This window comes from Rattus norvegicus, chromosome 12 (assembly GCF_021556685.1).
Source record: "Rattus norvegicus strain SHRSP/BbbUtx chromosome 12, alternate assembly SHRSP_T2T, whole genome shotgun sequence".
NCBI classification, from domain to species: domain Eukaryota; kingdom Metazoa; phylum Chordata; class Mammalia; order Rodentia; family Muridae; genus Rattus; species Rattus norvegicus.
In genome coordinates, this window is record NC_141545.1 from 38,196,336 (window position 1) to 38,212,339 (window position 16,004).

A 16,004-nucleotide genomic window follows, 5' to 3' on the forward strand; every position below is an offset into this window, starting at 1 on the left:
AAAAAGAAAAAAGAAAAAAAAATAAACAAAACAAAGGCCCTATTGGGTAAGAATGTGCAGCTACTGGTGTGTGTGAGTGTGTGTGTGCGTGTGTGTGTGTGTGTGTGTGTGTGTGTGTTTCATCTGCCTATAAGCAACTGCCAGGACACTGTGTGATATATTACAGATCTCAGGGAGCTGGGCACCGAGCTGTTTTGGATGGCAGACTCAGCTGCTATGCTTTGGGGCAAACACAGAGCCCAAAGTAGACAAGAACAAATCTCTGATTCAAGACCGCCCATTACCTGAGGCACAGCACAGGAGGTTCTCATACAGGGCCAAGTCAGAGCTGAGGCAAAGTGTAAGCCCTCTAGACCAGGCCAGAGTAAGGCAAAGTGCATTGTGGGATGGGTTTCCTTTCCTGCCTTCGGAAGTGAGTGGCTTCGCCCTCCTACTACACCCCAGAGGGCTATGAAAACAGAGCAGGTGCCAACCAACTCCTTCAAGCCAGAGATGGCCCGAGGCCACAGCACAGCTCAAACACAGCTTCTCCATCTCCTCCCCGACACCCAGCAGGGATGTGGGGATTAGAGACCGGATTAGGAACAAGGCCACCACAGACGCAGTGGGAAATCCTACAGGGAGGAGTGACACTGGGCAAGGAGGCAGACCAGAGTGTTGGTATTCTGTCTAAGCTCCACCCCCACAGCTACCTGGCAACAGCCAGGTATGCTTCGCCTCACAGTTGCCTGGCAGCGGCCAGCTATGCCTGACTATAAAGGGGGCCACTTGCCCACTTCGCTCTCTCTTGCTCTTCCTCTTCTCGTGTCCTCTTTGTCCCTGTCCCTTCTCTACCCATCCCTCCTCTTCCCTCCATGTGCTCATGGCCGGCCTTTACTTCTCCACGCTTCTCTCATTAAACCTTTCCAAGTGGAACCATGTTGGCTTGGTGTGCTCTGTCCGGGACGCGAGCCGAGATTTCAGCCCCAACACTGAGGATTCATGGGATGCTGAGCTCTGGGCCACCAGATAGAGAAGTGTCTGCACTAGGACTGTTAGGGTTTAAATATCGTCCTGTGACCGGACGGAACACACCAAAGCATGGTTCCACGTGGAGAGGTTTAATGAGAAAGGAAGAGTAGAGGAGGAGAGAAAAGGCCGGCCATGGGCACGTGGTGGGAAGGGGGGAAGGGAGCAAGAACAGAGAAGAACAAAGAGTAAGAGAGGAGTAAGAGGGAAAGGAGGGGGCAAGCAGCCCCTTATATAGTCAGGCACAGCTGGCTGTTGCTAGGCAACTGTGGGGCGGAGCATACCTGTTGCCAAGTAGCTGTAGGGGTGGGACTTAGACAGAATACCAACTAGGAGTTTCCATGACAGAAGGCCTGCCCGGTACAAGCAAACCCCAGAACTTCTTAGAACCACACCTGAGAAAGTAGAGAAATGGATCATCAGTTAAGAGCATTTACTGCTCTTCCCAAAGGACCCAGATTCAGTTCCCAGCACCCACATCAGGTGGCTCACCCACATCTGCCATATCTTATCTCTGAGGGTACCTGCACACATGTGATGCACTTAAACTCAGGCGGGGCTGGAGAGATGGCTCAGCAGAGATGGCTCAGTGGTTAAGTGGCTGCTCTTGCAGAAGTCCTGAGTTCAAGTCCCAGCAACTACATGGTGGCTCACAGCCATCTTTAATGGGATCCGATGCCCTCTTCTGGTGTGTCTGAAGAGAGCAACAGTGTACTCACATTCATAAAATAAATAAAAGAATTTTTAAAAAACCTCTATACAGGCCTATACACATACGTAAATAAATAAAATTAGTAAACAAAAGCACACACACACTTGGAAGCTAGGGAGATGGTTCAGCAGTTAGGAACACTTGTTGCTACCAGAGAAGACCTGGGTTCTGTTCCCAACATTCACATGGTGGCTCACAACCACCTATTGCCACAGGCATGGTGTAGATACACTATATGCAGGCAAAGTGATCATGCACATAAACCTGCTGAGGTCCAGCTCAGCATCCAGGTACCCAAGGAAGGAAGCTAGGGGTTAAGGTGTCAGCGATTGGGGTCAAAAGCTGATGACTTTTGGTCTGGGCCAAAAGCTGATGGCTTCTGGCAATTGACTCCTGCTGATAGCAGCAGGGTAGAGTAAGAAAAGAAGCTTAGTTTCTTTTCTCTTTGGCTTAGAAACCTCTCCTGGCCAGGCCAGAGGGTTAGAGTTCATTAACTCTTCCTGAGTCAAAGAGAAAAAGAAAGGGAAAGGGAAAGGGAGGGAAGAGAAGGGTAGGGAAGAAAGTCAGTCAGACACATAAACACTGTGTGAAGCAGAAAAGTTCTGCACCAACCTTTATTCTTGCTTTCAGCTTATTATAGCTTTTTAGACAAAAGGTTCTCTCTGTAAGAAAGAGTTACTTCACAGATAAAATGTCACAGCCAAAGAGGAGGTACAGAATAATAAGAAGTTCAAAGCAGTCTTTTCACTCTATAAGCTCATTATAAGTTCAAAGCAGCAGTTTCATGTGGCCTTGCTCTGTCACAGCGCACACCTATGGCCTCATCCTAGAAGAAATGTTTTTCCTTGACCTCAAATTTGTCCAAAGCCTATTTCCCCTCTTCTTAGTGCAGCGTGTGAAACCTTATTTTATTCCTTATTATACAGCCTTTACTCACTATTCTGTGAGAAGAGGCACACTCTATTCTCTCCTTCCCAACCCCCAGAGTAACGGCAGCTTGTTTTTTTGTTTGTTGTTTTTCCAGTTTTCTTCAACTTTTTTTATTGTATAGTTTATGTATTTACATTTGAAATGTTGTCCCCTTTCCCAGTTCCCTCTCTTCCATCCCCCTTCTCCCTGCTTCTATGAGAATGCTCCACTTCCCACCTACCCATTCCCATCTCAACACCCTGGCATTCCCCTATACTGGGGAAAAGCGCTTTCACAGGACCTAGGACTCTCCTCCTACTGACGCCAAACAATGCCATCCTCTGCTACATAGGAGACTGGAGCCATGGATCCTCCCATGTGTACTCTTTGGTTGGTGGTTTAGTCCCTGGGAGCTCTGGGGGTTCTGGTTGGTTGATATTGTTGTTCTCCTATGGGGTTGCAATCCCCTTCGGCTCCTTTAATACTTTCTCTAACTTTTCCATTGGGGTCCCTGTGCTCAGTCTGACGTTTAGCTGCAAGCATCTTAATCCGGATCAGTAAGGCTCTGGCCAGATTCTATTCTTGATTCTAACTTCATTACACCTTTCTGGCAAAACAACTAAAACCAACTCCTTAAACTTTCTTCCTAAAATTATTTGCGTCAAATCAGGAATTCTGTGATGTCATTAATTCCTCTAAACAGCATGAACTCATGAAAGCTCACCTTCAAGTTGATCTGCAGGAAATAGTGTGGGCTATCAGGTAGAGAGTAATCACACTGGGCTATAGGCAGGAGGTTCTCCTGGTGTCCACTCACACCAAGTCAAGTGAATAAGGAGTATGGAAGGACAAACATAAGAAAGCACATCAGGGGGCTGGAGAGATGGCTCAGCGGCTAAGAGCACTGACTGCTCTTCCAGAGGTCCTGAGTTCAATTCCCAGCAACCACATGGTGGCTCACAACCATCTATGATGAGGTCTGATGCCTTCTTCTGGTGTGTCTGAAGACAGTTACAGCATACTTATATATAATAAATAAAAATAAATAAATAAATAAATAAATAAATAAATAAATAAGAAAGCACATCAGTAGCAGGAAGCAATCCTGTGAGAGCTCCCTGGGGCTGTGCCTCACCAGAGCACACGGACTGCAGCAAGGTGGTGGAGCCACCTCTAAGGAACTCACTTGCTCACTGCAGTCTTCCTGCATAGCAGCTGGCGCCATAAATCTAAAAGTAAAATTTAAAAATTAAAAGAGGAAAAAATCCTTTAAAAGGTTGGGGGAGTCATCAAGATGGCTCAGTCGGTTTAAGACGCTTCCCAGCAAGCTTGATGCCTAAGTTCAATTCCTGGGACCCATGTGGTAGGAGAGAATCAATTAGCACCTGTTGTCCTCTGCCCCCACCTGTATGCATTGGCCTGTGTGCCCCCACTCACACCAAAAAATTAAAAAGTCCACTATCAAACTGATCAGTGGTCTCAAAAGACTTTAATCCCAGCACTTGGAAGGCAGAGGCAGGTGGATCTCTGAGTTCCGGGACAGCCTGGTCTACAGGGTGAGTTCCAGGACAGCCAAGGCTACACAGAGAAACCCTGTTTTGAAAAACACCAAACAAACAAAAAAAAAAAGTTCACTATCAGGAATGGATAATTGAACATAGGTGACCTCCCCACCGTCTATGCAATATTAATGACATTAGGAGCTGACCAGTACTCATCAAATGTCTCAGAGACTTTCTTTTTAGTAAGAGCAGCAAGAATGGTACATACAAATCGTAGGGATACACACTGACACTCAACACACGCAAAACACAATTTGCTTTGTTTTTTTCTTCTTTGTCCCTGGTGTATAGAGTATGCCTATAGTCCCAGCATTCAGAAAGCTGAGGCAGGATGATAACTGGAGCCCAGAAGCTTGAAAACAACCTGGGTAACGGCGCAAGAGTGGAAAAGAGAAAGAGACGTGGGTTGGAGCGGAATGAATAAGGTGTATCTTAGGAGGTGCTGTGGTGGGGGTGGGGCGCACATGACAAGGCATGTAGCTGGTACTCCGGGGATATTTTTTCACGAGTCCAGTTCTGTCGTTCCACCCTTGATGTGAAGATCCAGTTCAAGTCATCAGGTTTGCACACTGTGCCATCCCGATCCTGCCGGCCCTAGCCTCTTGTTTAGTTTCTTAAATATATTCATAGTTATTTTTGTGCATTTGCATATGTCTATGTGAGGAGCTCGGATCCCCTGTGAGCCACTGAGCCATCTCTCCCGCTCGTATTGTCTTTTTTTGAAACTAAGTTCTGGTGACAACCCAGGATGACAGTGAACTCAGAATCCTCCTGCCTCCACCTTCTGAGTCGGGTAATAACAGGTGAGTACTGCCACGCCAGGCTTGAGACATTGCTCTCTTATCTTCTGTCTATCCCTATCCTGTGACACAGAGGTGACGAACTGCACTTCTTCAAGCCCCCACCTGGACCCCTTCCTTCTGGCAGCACCCACAGCTAGGCAGCGCTCACCCCGGTCCCCATACTAATCCCAAGGCACAGATCTTTCTGCCTCCCTCTGCTGTCCCTCAAGACAACTGGGCCTGGTGGTCGTCCAGGTGCATCGAAGCTTGCTTGAGACTGCACACTTGTTCAGAGTGAGCATGGTGGACTAGATGGGGTGAGCACACGCCCTCTGCGTTCACTTGGCTTTTTTCTCATCTTACGTAAGTTCGAAGTTCTCTCTGTTACAGCTTCCAGAGAAAAGCTTCTTACAAACTCAAAGTTGCCAGTGTCTTCAGCTGGCATCTGTATCCAAGGAAAGGGAGCAGGAGCCAAGGTACCTGATGTACAGTTGTCGAAACTGCATTTGGGAATAAAGGTATCTACCACAACTCCTGATCCTCCCGCTCTATTTTTGAAGCAGAATCTTTCCCTGAACATGGAGGTCACCCATCAGCTGACCAGTGTCCCCAGGAACCCTCCTGTCTCTCCCTTCCCAGTGCTGGGATTATAGACAATCCGCTCCCATATCCAACATTTTACATGGATTCTGGGGTCAGAATTCAACTCCTCATGCTTGAGCCTTAAGCCCTCATCCACTGAGCCTTATCCCTGAGCCTTTTAAAAATGTGTGTGTGGGGTTGGGGATTTAGCTCAGTGGTAGAGCGCTTGCCTAGCAAGCGCAAGGCCCTGGGTTCGGTCCCCAGCTCCGGAAAAAAAAGAAAAAAAAAATGTGTGTGTGACTCCAGCACAGTCTCTGGTCACTACTAATTCATCTCCCCAACATACACATTTTATTTTAGGGGATGAGGGTGCACACGGCAGAGAACAGAAGACAAGTTTTCAGGACTCAGTTCTCCCCTTCCATCACGGGGGTCTTAGTCTGGTCCTCAGTCTTGGCAGCAAGCCCCACGGAGCCATCTCTGGGGCCCTCATTTCAGTCTATGTTCAGTGGGTGGCTGCAATTGTCTTGCTGGTAGGAATGAAGAGGTATGCTCTTCCTGAATTGCTCAGGCCGGCCCTGAACTTGCTACCCACGCAGCCCAAGCTGTCCTTGAACTGGTATACTTCCTGCCTCAGCCCCCCAAGTAGGTAGGTAATGATTACAAGCCTGTGACACTACAACTCATTCTCATCTTCCTTTAATTAGCATCCTCTTGGGGTGTTTTCGTTTTCGAGATGCAGTCTCATGCAGCCCAGGTTGGACTTGACTAGCAATGTAGCCCAGGATAACTTTGAAATTCTGATCATTCTGCCTCCAACACCCCAGTACTAGGTTTGCAAGTGTACACCACCCTTCCCTCTCTCTCTTCTCTCTTTTGTTCATTTACTTGATTGTTTTAGGGGTCTTGCTGGCTCGCACGCGCGCGCGCGCGCGCGCGCACACACACACACACACACACACACAATTTACCTGCTTGTTTTAGGGGTGCCTCTCTTATTTCTCTTTTAATTGTATATTTATTTAGGGGTGCCGGGGCTGGAACCCAGGGCTTCCCGCAAGCGATTCAGGCGCTTGCAACACAGCCTTAATTGAAGCCCGACGGCGGGGACATCAGGTTCTGCAGCAGCCCCAAGGAATTTCTTTCCAAGCTGGAGTAGCCACGCCCCTGCCGCATCCCGGCGGAGGGATTCTGAGCACAGGCACGCGCCACAAGCGATTTGCACGTTGATTGGCTGGTGCGGCACTGGCTCCACATCAGCCCAGACGGCGGCGCGGCGAAGAACCGGCCAGAACGGTAGCCAATCACATGACATGCCGGTGAGTGGGCTGCGTCCCTCAGCCAATCCGGAAGGGGATTCCAGTAAGGGCGTGCCCAATAAGAGCTGGGTAGAGGGGCGGAGCCTCCAGAGACCGGGAAGGTTAGGTGCGGCTTTCACCTTGACAACCTGACAGGCTAAACCTTGGGAACCCTAGCCCTTAGCCCTGGGTGAATGCCCGAAATTCTGAGAAAATGCCTTCTTTTTTTTTTTTTTTTTTTTTTTCGGAGCTGGGGACCGAACCCAGGGCCTTGCGCTTCCTAGGCAAGCGCTCTACCACTGAGCTAAATCCCCAACCCCGAGAAAATGCCTTCTTTAAAAAAAAAAAATTGTTTTGGAGAAACTTTGTTTCTCAAAATTTGCATTATACAAATATATATATATATATATTTTTTTTAATTTATTCCGAGACACAGGGTCTCATGCAACCCAAGCTGGCCAAAGGTGGCCTTGAACTTCTTGAACTTCTGATCCTCCTGCCTCTACCTTCCATGAGCTGGGTGGGAGGTATGTCCTACCTCATGCTAGGTGAGCACTGTGTACACACTGACCTGCATCCCCAGACCAAAAAGGGTTTAGACATCTGCGTACTCAGGTGTGCCTGCTGAGCTAAAATAGGGACAGGCCCATGTATGGAGGACCTGGGGATCCAGGGGACAGTGACTGAGGCCTGAAGTAGAGTGTGGCTGGGTCACCAGAGCAGGGGACTGTTTCAAATGGAACAGTGCAAGATGACATTGGGACTCTGTAGAATAGGAACGGCAGCCTTTACCGTACACTGTCTCCTCTGCATGGACTTTTGGTAAGAGAAAGCAGGGGTCCTTGGTGAACCCCAGTGAAAGCAGGTACCCTGACTTTCACCCTTCCTGTCCCAGCTACTACAAACACATGTATTGGCTTGACACAAGAGACCTGAAAAGGTTTCGGCCTTCTTGTTTATTTATTGCTGAGGCAAAAGGTCAATCTCCTTCATACAGTGAGTTCAAAGCCAGCATTGGCTACCTAGTGAGACCTTATCAAAAAATAAATAAATGAAACTAACAAAAAGCTTCAAATACCACACTTTGTCCCAGGATGAAAACAGGTGGGAAGTTTGTCCTGCCTCCAGGAAGGTGGTGTGATTGAACCATTGACAACCAGTTCCAGAGGGACCAGCCACTGTCTGCTGAGGTCGTATCTCAGCCTCCAAGCTTTCTCTTGACAGAGACCACCTTTTCTCTCTTTTTTTAAAAGATGTATTTATTTATTATATATAAGTACACTGTCGCTGTCTTCAGACACACCAGAAGAGGGCATCAGATCCCATTACAGATGGTTGTGAGCCACCATGTGGTTGCTGGGATTTGAACTCAGGGACCTCTGGGAGAGCAGTCAGTGCTCTAACCACTGAGCCATCTCTCCAGCCCGAGGCCACCCTTTCTTAACAGTGCCTTGTACAAGCTCAGCCAGAGGGAGCTGAGGGAGACACAGGGGGGCCTTGGCTGTCACCCAGAGGAGCAGAGTGACACCTTTGCTGCCAGCAGACTTCCTGGAAACCCATTGCTATGGCATCTCCCCGTTCATTTTCCCCACGCAAGGAAGAACACGGGAAGCATCCTGCCCACAGGTCAATATTTTCAGGCACCGTGGCCCAGGTCCGGCCAGTACTGATTGGCCTTTGGGGATAGTGTGATTCCTGTTATCATGGACTTTCACAGGATGAAGGCTTCTCTCAAGATTCTCAAACAAGTATAGATCCTCCTGCAGGGATGTCCGACTGCTGGGGGTCACTTTAGGCAGTGGGCCCTTCAACACTACGTACTTAAGAGATGCTTCTAGGGTAGGTGAAGAGACTTTCCTGGTCTGGTGGTCCCCTTCCTTTGAGTGCCCAAGGCTCAGAGGGTCACAGGAAAAGGCTGTGACTGAGGGCTTTACCCACACACTTGGTAAATTTCATTGTCCTCTTCTGGTAGAAGGCACTGGCAGCATGGTTGTGTGTGTGTGTGTGTGTGTGTGTGTGTGTGTGTGTGTGTGTGTGTGTGTGTATATCAATGGCAGGAGGTGGTGACTTTCTTTCCAGAGCTTCAGCTTTCAAGGTCCTCAGGTGTCAGAGCCTTAGCTCCTGATAGCAACGAGTATCACAAATACAAGTCGGAGACTGAGACAGAGAAGAGGGACTCATCTCTCCCTGGGGCCCTAGGCAGGCGTTAACCAATTAAGAGAATTGGTTTAAATCATCATTTTTGTGGTGGTGCATGCCTTTTAATCACAAACTCAGGAAGAGGAATTCAGAGGCCAGCCAAGACTGCATAGCGAGATCCTGTCTCAAAATATAAAAACTAGTATCACTGTTGTTTATAAGCACTCCTGATACTGCTTCGTTTTATTTTTAAGATTATTTATTTATTATATATAAGTACACTGTAGCTGTCCTCAGACACACCTGAAGAGGGCATCAGATCTCATTATAGATGGTTGTGAGCCACCCTGTGGTTGCTGGGATTTGAACTCAGGACCTCTGGAAGAGCAGTCAGGGCTCTTAACCGCTGAGCCATCTCTCCAGCCCTGTTTATCTCTTCTTTGACCATTTCATGCATGTGTACATAATGTATTTTTATTATATTCACTTCCCATGCAAGGTGGGTACGTGTGTACCATGATCCACATGTGATAGTCAGAAAGGCAAACTTAGGGGAGTCATTCTCTCCTTCCACAATGTGGGTCCCAAGGATTAAATTCAGAGTTTCATGTAACTGAAGGGAATAAGAGGTAAGAAGGCAGAAAATAAGAGACTGCAAGCTCTGGTTACTGGAAGTGTTGCAGAAATCGAGCAAGCCTTCAGGACGGAGGGCATGTGTGACCCCAGGGTCTACACCGGCAACTTGTTATGCAAGACAAGATGTTAAGAGCTAAGGAAGTCCGACTCCCCACAGGAGAGCTGGAAGCGTTAGCTGCTCAGAAGAGCTTCAGAATCTTCATACCTGGGAGGCCTGGAAGGTACAAGGCCAGGTACACGCAGACTGCTAAGTCTCAACCGCCTAGAACCACGGTAGCTCCAGAGCGCGTTGGGCTAAAAGTTCAGGAACTGATCCCTCCCGCGCTAGAGGGCGCCACCTGCCTGCAGTCACCACTAGCTGAAGCCCAAAACTGGCTGTAGCCAGGGCTCCAGGCTTCTTTCACTGCCCTCCATGCCCCAGGATTTTTAGCAACCAGAGGTTTGGCCCTTAATGCTTAAGTAGCTTCCGGAACACTTCCAGCCCCGAGGACCACAGTGTCTTCATAGCTTCAGAGTGGATCCTTATCTTTGCCCCCGTGGTTTCTACCCTAACCTCTCTCTGCGACTCTTTAGTAGTACTTCATTGCTGTCTCCACGTGAGCCCGCGCGCGTACGCGTACACACACACACACACACACACACACACTAAATTTTTTTTTAAATTTTAAAATGGGTCGCTGTGAATTCAAGATCAGCCTGGTCTACACAGCGAGTTCCAGAACAAGCAGGGTGACATAGTTAGAGCCTGTCTCAAAAATAAATGTAAATAAATGTAAATAAAACTGCTGGCCCTGAAGAGAGAGCACCCAAGTTCCCAGCAACCACACAGTCTCTCTCACCTGTAACTCCATCTCCAGGAGATCCAATGTCCTCTTCTGGGCTCTGAAGTCATCGCAAGTATACGGTGCCAAAACACAGGCAGACAAAGCATTCATACATATACAGATAATTTAATCTATATTTTTGAAAAAGGAATTTTTGAGGCAGGAGAGATGGCTCAGTAGTTTAAAAAGCACTTGCTGTTCTCATAGATGACCTGGGTTCACTTCCCAGCACCCATATGGCTCTGTAACTGCAATTCCAGGGGCTCTGACCCCCTCCTCTGACCACCAAGAGCACCAGAGACACACAAGGTATACATACACTCATGCAGGCAAATCAGTCACACATGTAAGATAAAGACCAAAACCGTAAAATGACTAATTGTGGAGGTTACCTCAAGTGCCTCACCACAGTGAAGAAATCCAACCAAGAGTCCAAACAACATTACAGTAAACATTTATTAAGCTGCAATGTTCACAATATTTTGATCCAATTCTTAAAGTCGATCTACAAAGACCTCTAACATCAAGCCAGTGATTAATAAATAAGAGGAATGTATCCATCACTTTGCGAAAAAATACTAAGCCTGATGCTTTTTTTCCCTATATATTCGTAGAATCAGCTTCCCAACTAACGTGTGCACATGTGCGTGTGTGCGCACGCGCCCCGCCATGTTCACTCGGAATGGCTTTCTACTGTGTCAAACTAAACACTATATAAAACGTCTAAGCCGAGACACAAAACAGGAAGTCCACTGTGAAGAAGTCATTGGTTTAAAAAAAAAAAAATCCCTAGCTAAAAACAGGGAAATAATTACTTCATGGGGGATTTAACTGCACACTAATCACTGTCACAAGAAATGAATTTAATTACAGGATATTCAGAGATTTATCACAGATGCAGACAAGAAGCTGACACAACAGCAAAGGTTTGAAATGTGCAGAGACCTTGGGCGGAGAGTCGGTCAAGCCATCGGCTGCTATAGCTGTCCGCGTGACAATAAGAATGTGCTTCTTCTGCCACCAGGACAGAAAGACAGGTTCTCCTTGTCTGTCCTAGCTACGGAGGGACCACCAAAGAGCAAAACACAGGAGGATGCAACTGGCTGAAATTTGCTGATGCCAGGCAGAACATATCGGAAATTGTCCAGTGACAAGGGTCTTAGGTTAAAACCCACAAAAAAAAAAAAAAAAAAAGAAAGAAAGAAAGAAAAAGAAAAAAAATTTCACAGGTGAGGAGCCCAAAGCCCAAGTACATAAAAAAAAAAAAAAAAATAATTACAGAACAGTCGCGGGTTGCTTTGAAAAGCAGCTTTCATGCTGGGGGCAGAGCTCAGGACTTGAAATTTAAAAGTCCGGGAGGGTCGCCTTGGAAGTTCCTTGTAGCTACAGGTGCGCTCCAGGCGCACCAATGCTGGCTTTCTGGGCACGGTGGTGCACACCTTTCTTCCCACTACTTGGGAGGCAGAGGCAAGCAGATCTCTGAGTTTGAGGCCAGCCTGGGCTAGAGTGAGACCCTGTCTCAGAACAAACCAAAGCAGCAGGGGTGGTGAAAGGAAGTCCTTTAGGCTGCCCACCAACCATGAGACGTAGAGCCTGCTCTGTTAGATTTGATTTTTTTTTTTTTTTTTTTGTCCGGAGCTGGGGATCGAATCTAGGGCCTTGCGCTTGCTAGGCAAGCGCTCTACCGCTGAGCTAAATCCCCAACCCCTGTACTGACTCTTGAACAAGCTGGGTTTGTTTGCTGAGACAGGGTCTTGCGTGCAGACCAGGATGGCTTCGAACGTAGCACCTTCCTGTCTATCTCTAGACTGAGTTCTGGGTTTGCAAGGACATCGGGCTTCCTGGTCATACTATTTCCCAGCCATCTGTGAGCAGGCCAGAGTGGCAGGACCATGTGAGCAAGCAGAGCTAGTCCCGGGAGTGTTCCAGGGCCATATAACAACGCCCAAACTTCTGTTGGAGGCTCTCGCTAGGCACCTAGGAAAGACATGCAGACCTGGCCACTTATCCCCAACTTCCTTCCCAGGTTGCCTCTTTGGGTTGTCCCTGGGTCACTTTTATGAATAGAAGACCCCATCATGATTCACAAGGCCAGCAGTGAGGACATTCTTTCCCACACTTATTGCCAGGAAAAAGAGGGACAAGCCTCAACAAAGGACCCAAAGGGGGTGGGAGCTGCTAGCAGCAATGGAAAGTGAGTCTGGAAAAGGTGCCTGTGTGCTATACCAACAGCCTCCTGACCAGAACAGGGAAGAAACCACTATATAAAGACTGACCACAAGCCAGGACCAGGCTAATTTGGTAGAATGCTTACATAATATGTAGGAGGCCCTGGGTTCCATTCCCAGCACTGCACAAAGCAGATATGTTGGTGGCACCTGTCTCTAATCCTAGCATCCAGAAGGATCAGTATCGGGAGTTTAAGGTCATTCTCTGCCACATAGCCTGTTTGAGGCCAGCCAGGAATACAAGAGATACCATCTCAAAAACCCAAAACCACAGGGCTGGAGAGACTGCTCAGTGGTCAGAGCACTGGCTGCTCTTCCAAAGAACCTGGGCTTGATTTCCAGCATCCACAAGGCAGTTGACAACTGTCACTCTGAATTCCAATGGATCTGACACCCTCTTCTCCCCTCTGCAGGCACCAGGCACATACGTGGTACACAGACATACAAGTGGACAAAACACCCATATACATAAAATAAAACACCGCCAGCAAAAATCGCTAACCCCAATACCCTAAGTTAAGCCCAGTGCACTTCAGGGGCAGCCAATATAACCTCACTCCTGTCCTTGGTAAAGCAAGTATTTAACGTGAGAAAGGACCACCAGGGAATTAACACTGACTTTGAGACCGTTAAAATTCTTACTCTATCTTCTTTTCATTTAAAAACAAAAAAGTATCTACGTATTTATTGAGGCCGAGGGGTGGGAAGCCATGGCCCGTGTGTAGAGGTTAGAGGAAACCCTGTGGGAGTGGTCTGTCTTCTTTCACAATGTTGGTCCCAGGAATCAAACTCAGGCTTGGTGGCAAGTACCTTTCCCCACTGAGCCATATCGCCTGCCCCTGCCCCTTCATTATAATAGAGCCACAGTAGCTGCCATCAAAAGGTTTATCATGTTATTCCGCTAAGGGGGAGTTGGACACAGCCCTGAAGATAAGGCATGACATAAGGTACAAAAATACATCTTTCCACATACAAAAGAGATGGTAGGGGAAGGGAGGCCAATGAGCTGCACGCTTCCATGGAGTGAAGGTAAAAAAGAAAAACCTTTAACTACTGGGGGTTAAGATCGCATCCAAACAGTGCCAGGTATGGTAGCGTGGCGCAATGCCTTTAATACCAGCACTCAGAGGCGGGTGGATGTCTGAGGAGTTAGAGGGCAGCCTGGTCTACAGTGTGAGTTCCAGGACAGCCAGAGCTATGTAGAGAGACCCTGCCTCAAAAACAAAACAAAACAAAACAAAAACAAAAAACAAACCAAGCAAAAAGAAAAAAAAAAAAAAAACAACCCACGAACATCCAACCAAACAAGGCAAAATAAAATGTATGCATCAAACACCATAACATCATCTGAAGTTTTGAAAAACAAAACAAAACAAAACAAAAAAAAAACCCTAACTAGAATTTCAAGTAACATTCTACTCTGATTCGTACATTCTTCCAGTTAGAATGAAGGCATCCCAAGACCGGACTCTAGAGTGCTCTCTTAACATGCACAGACCATGCTCACCCCAAGGCGTGCATACAGTGGGAGTATTGTCACACACATGTCATCCCTGTGCTCAGGGGGGTGGGGGCAGGAGGATCAGAAGTTTAAGGCCAGTCTCAGCTACTTAGCAAGTTCAAGGCCATCCTTAAATACATGAGACCCTGTCTCAAACAATCATAATTAAATGTAAAAATTAAAACGAAGGCATCTTGTGTATATATATACATGAATATATATAGCATGTATATACAAATACATATGTAAATATATGGATATACACATTATATATATTCAACTGGCTTTAGAGTCTACATTTGGTCAGGCTGGAAAGAATATTGCAGATTTTTCTTACCTTTTTTGTTGCTTTTGTTTTGAGACAAGCCCTCAATGTATAATGCTACCTGGCCTGGAACTCACTCTATGGAGGAGACTGGCTTCCAACTCAGATATGCCTGCCTCTGACTCTCCCGTGCTATTTACCCGGCTTTTGGTCTCACTATGTAACCTGGCCGGCCTGGAACATACCACTTAGACCAGGCTGCCCTTAAAATAGCAGCGATCCTCCTGCCTCTGCCTCCTGAATACTGGGATTGCACACTCAGCTACAGTGGACTGTATAGGACCCAACCTAGAATACCTCAGGGGCCACTGAGAGGAGTCAAGACAAGAGCACGAATGCTCAGCTTTACAGAGAGCGACTGCCCCCTAGCCAATATCTGCAAAGCAATCTTTTACAGCCAGACATTTGGAAGGAAAGAAGACATTTGCCACCAATGTGCCCCTTCCCCGGCTACTTACAGCCTGTGTTGCAAGCAGATTTGTCTAGAGTATCTAAAGGATAGAACTGGAATGTTTCACACCAGAAGTTGTGGGTCTCCAGTGTCTGTGAAGAGATTTCCCCAGAAGGAAATGAAATTCAAGAAAGTGAGAGTCCTATACAGTCGCCTCAAGAACAGAGGTCTTACTTAGCCACATTCTCAGAGAGCCAAATCTGTGTGGCAGATAACCAATGACAGAACTTCACAGACACACAGGGCTGGCATCAGCTGGGTCCCTCCACCAAGGTCTGCCAGGAAAGCCGACAGGTGCCTCCACCAAGCTGAAGTAGAGACTCAGTGGCTCCAGGGTTCACGGAAGGACCCAGTCCTCACAGGTGACCCCAGACACATCCTGCAAAAGCCAGTCTTCTTTCTACAGAATGCTGGTAAAAGGGCCTCTGCACCCAGAGGTTTAACTATAACAGCAGTGCCCTGGACCCCAGACTTAAAAAGCACCTAGCGCACAATTACAAAAATTCTCAGGACAAACAATTCAGATCTCAAGGTTGCTTATGCCTACGAATGTTCTAGAAGGAATGAAATGAAGGATGTTACTGGCCGTGAGCAGTTCCTTTTTCTTCTGTAGTCCTGAGTCCATTAGAAGCAAAGGAAACAAATGAGCGAATCCCATGAGGGTCCAGCTGGCAAGCAGGGAATGTGGGATTCGGCTGGACTCTGGAACGATCTTCAGGGCCCACCCAGGAAGTTCTCAGCATCAAAGTCCAAAGACAGCTTGCAGCTCCATCCAAGTCTTTCTGGAAAGGCTAGGGTTAGTCTCCATTGAAGTCCAGAGAGGAGAACGAGTTCTCAGGACGTCTATGGGTACCTTCATTCAGAAGTACAATGGTCAGGGGTAGGGGTGGGCTCAGGGTCCCCAGCACCATACAAAACAGAAATAGACAGGGACACAATGGACAGAGAGCTCCTGGGGTCCCTAGGATCCGAAACTCTGAAGCCCAAGTGTACACAATGACAAGAGACAGCACTTGTTAACCAGGTCACCACTCACCCCAAATGACA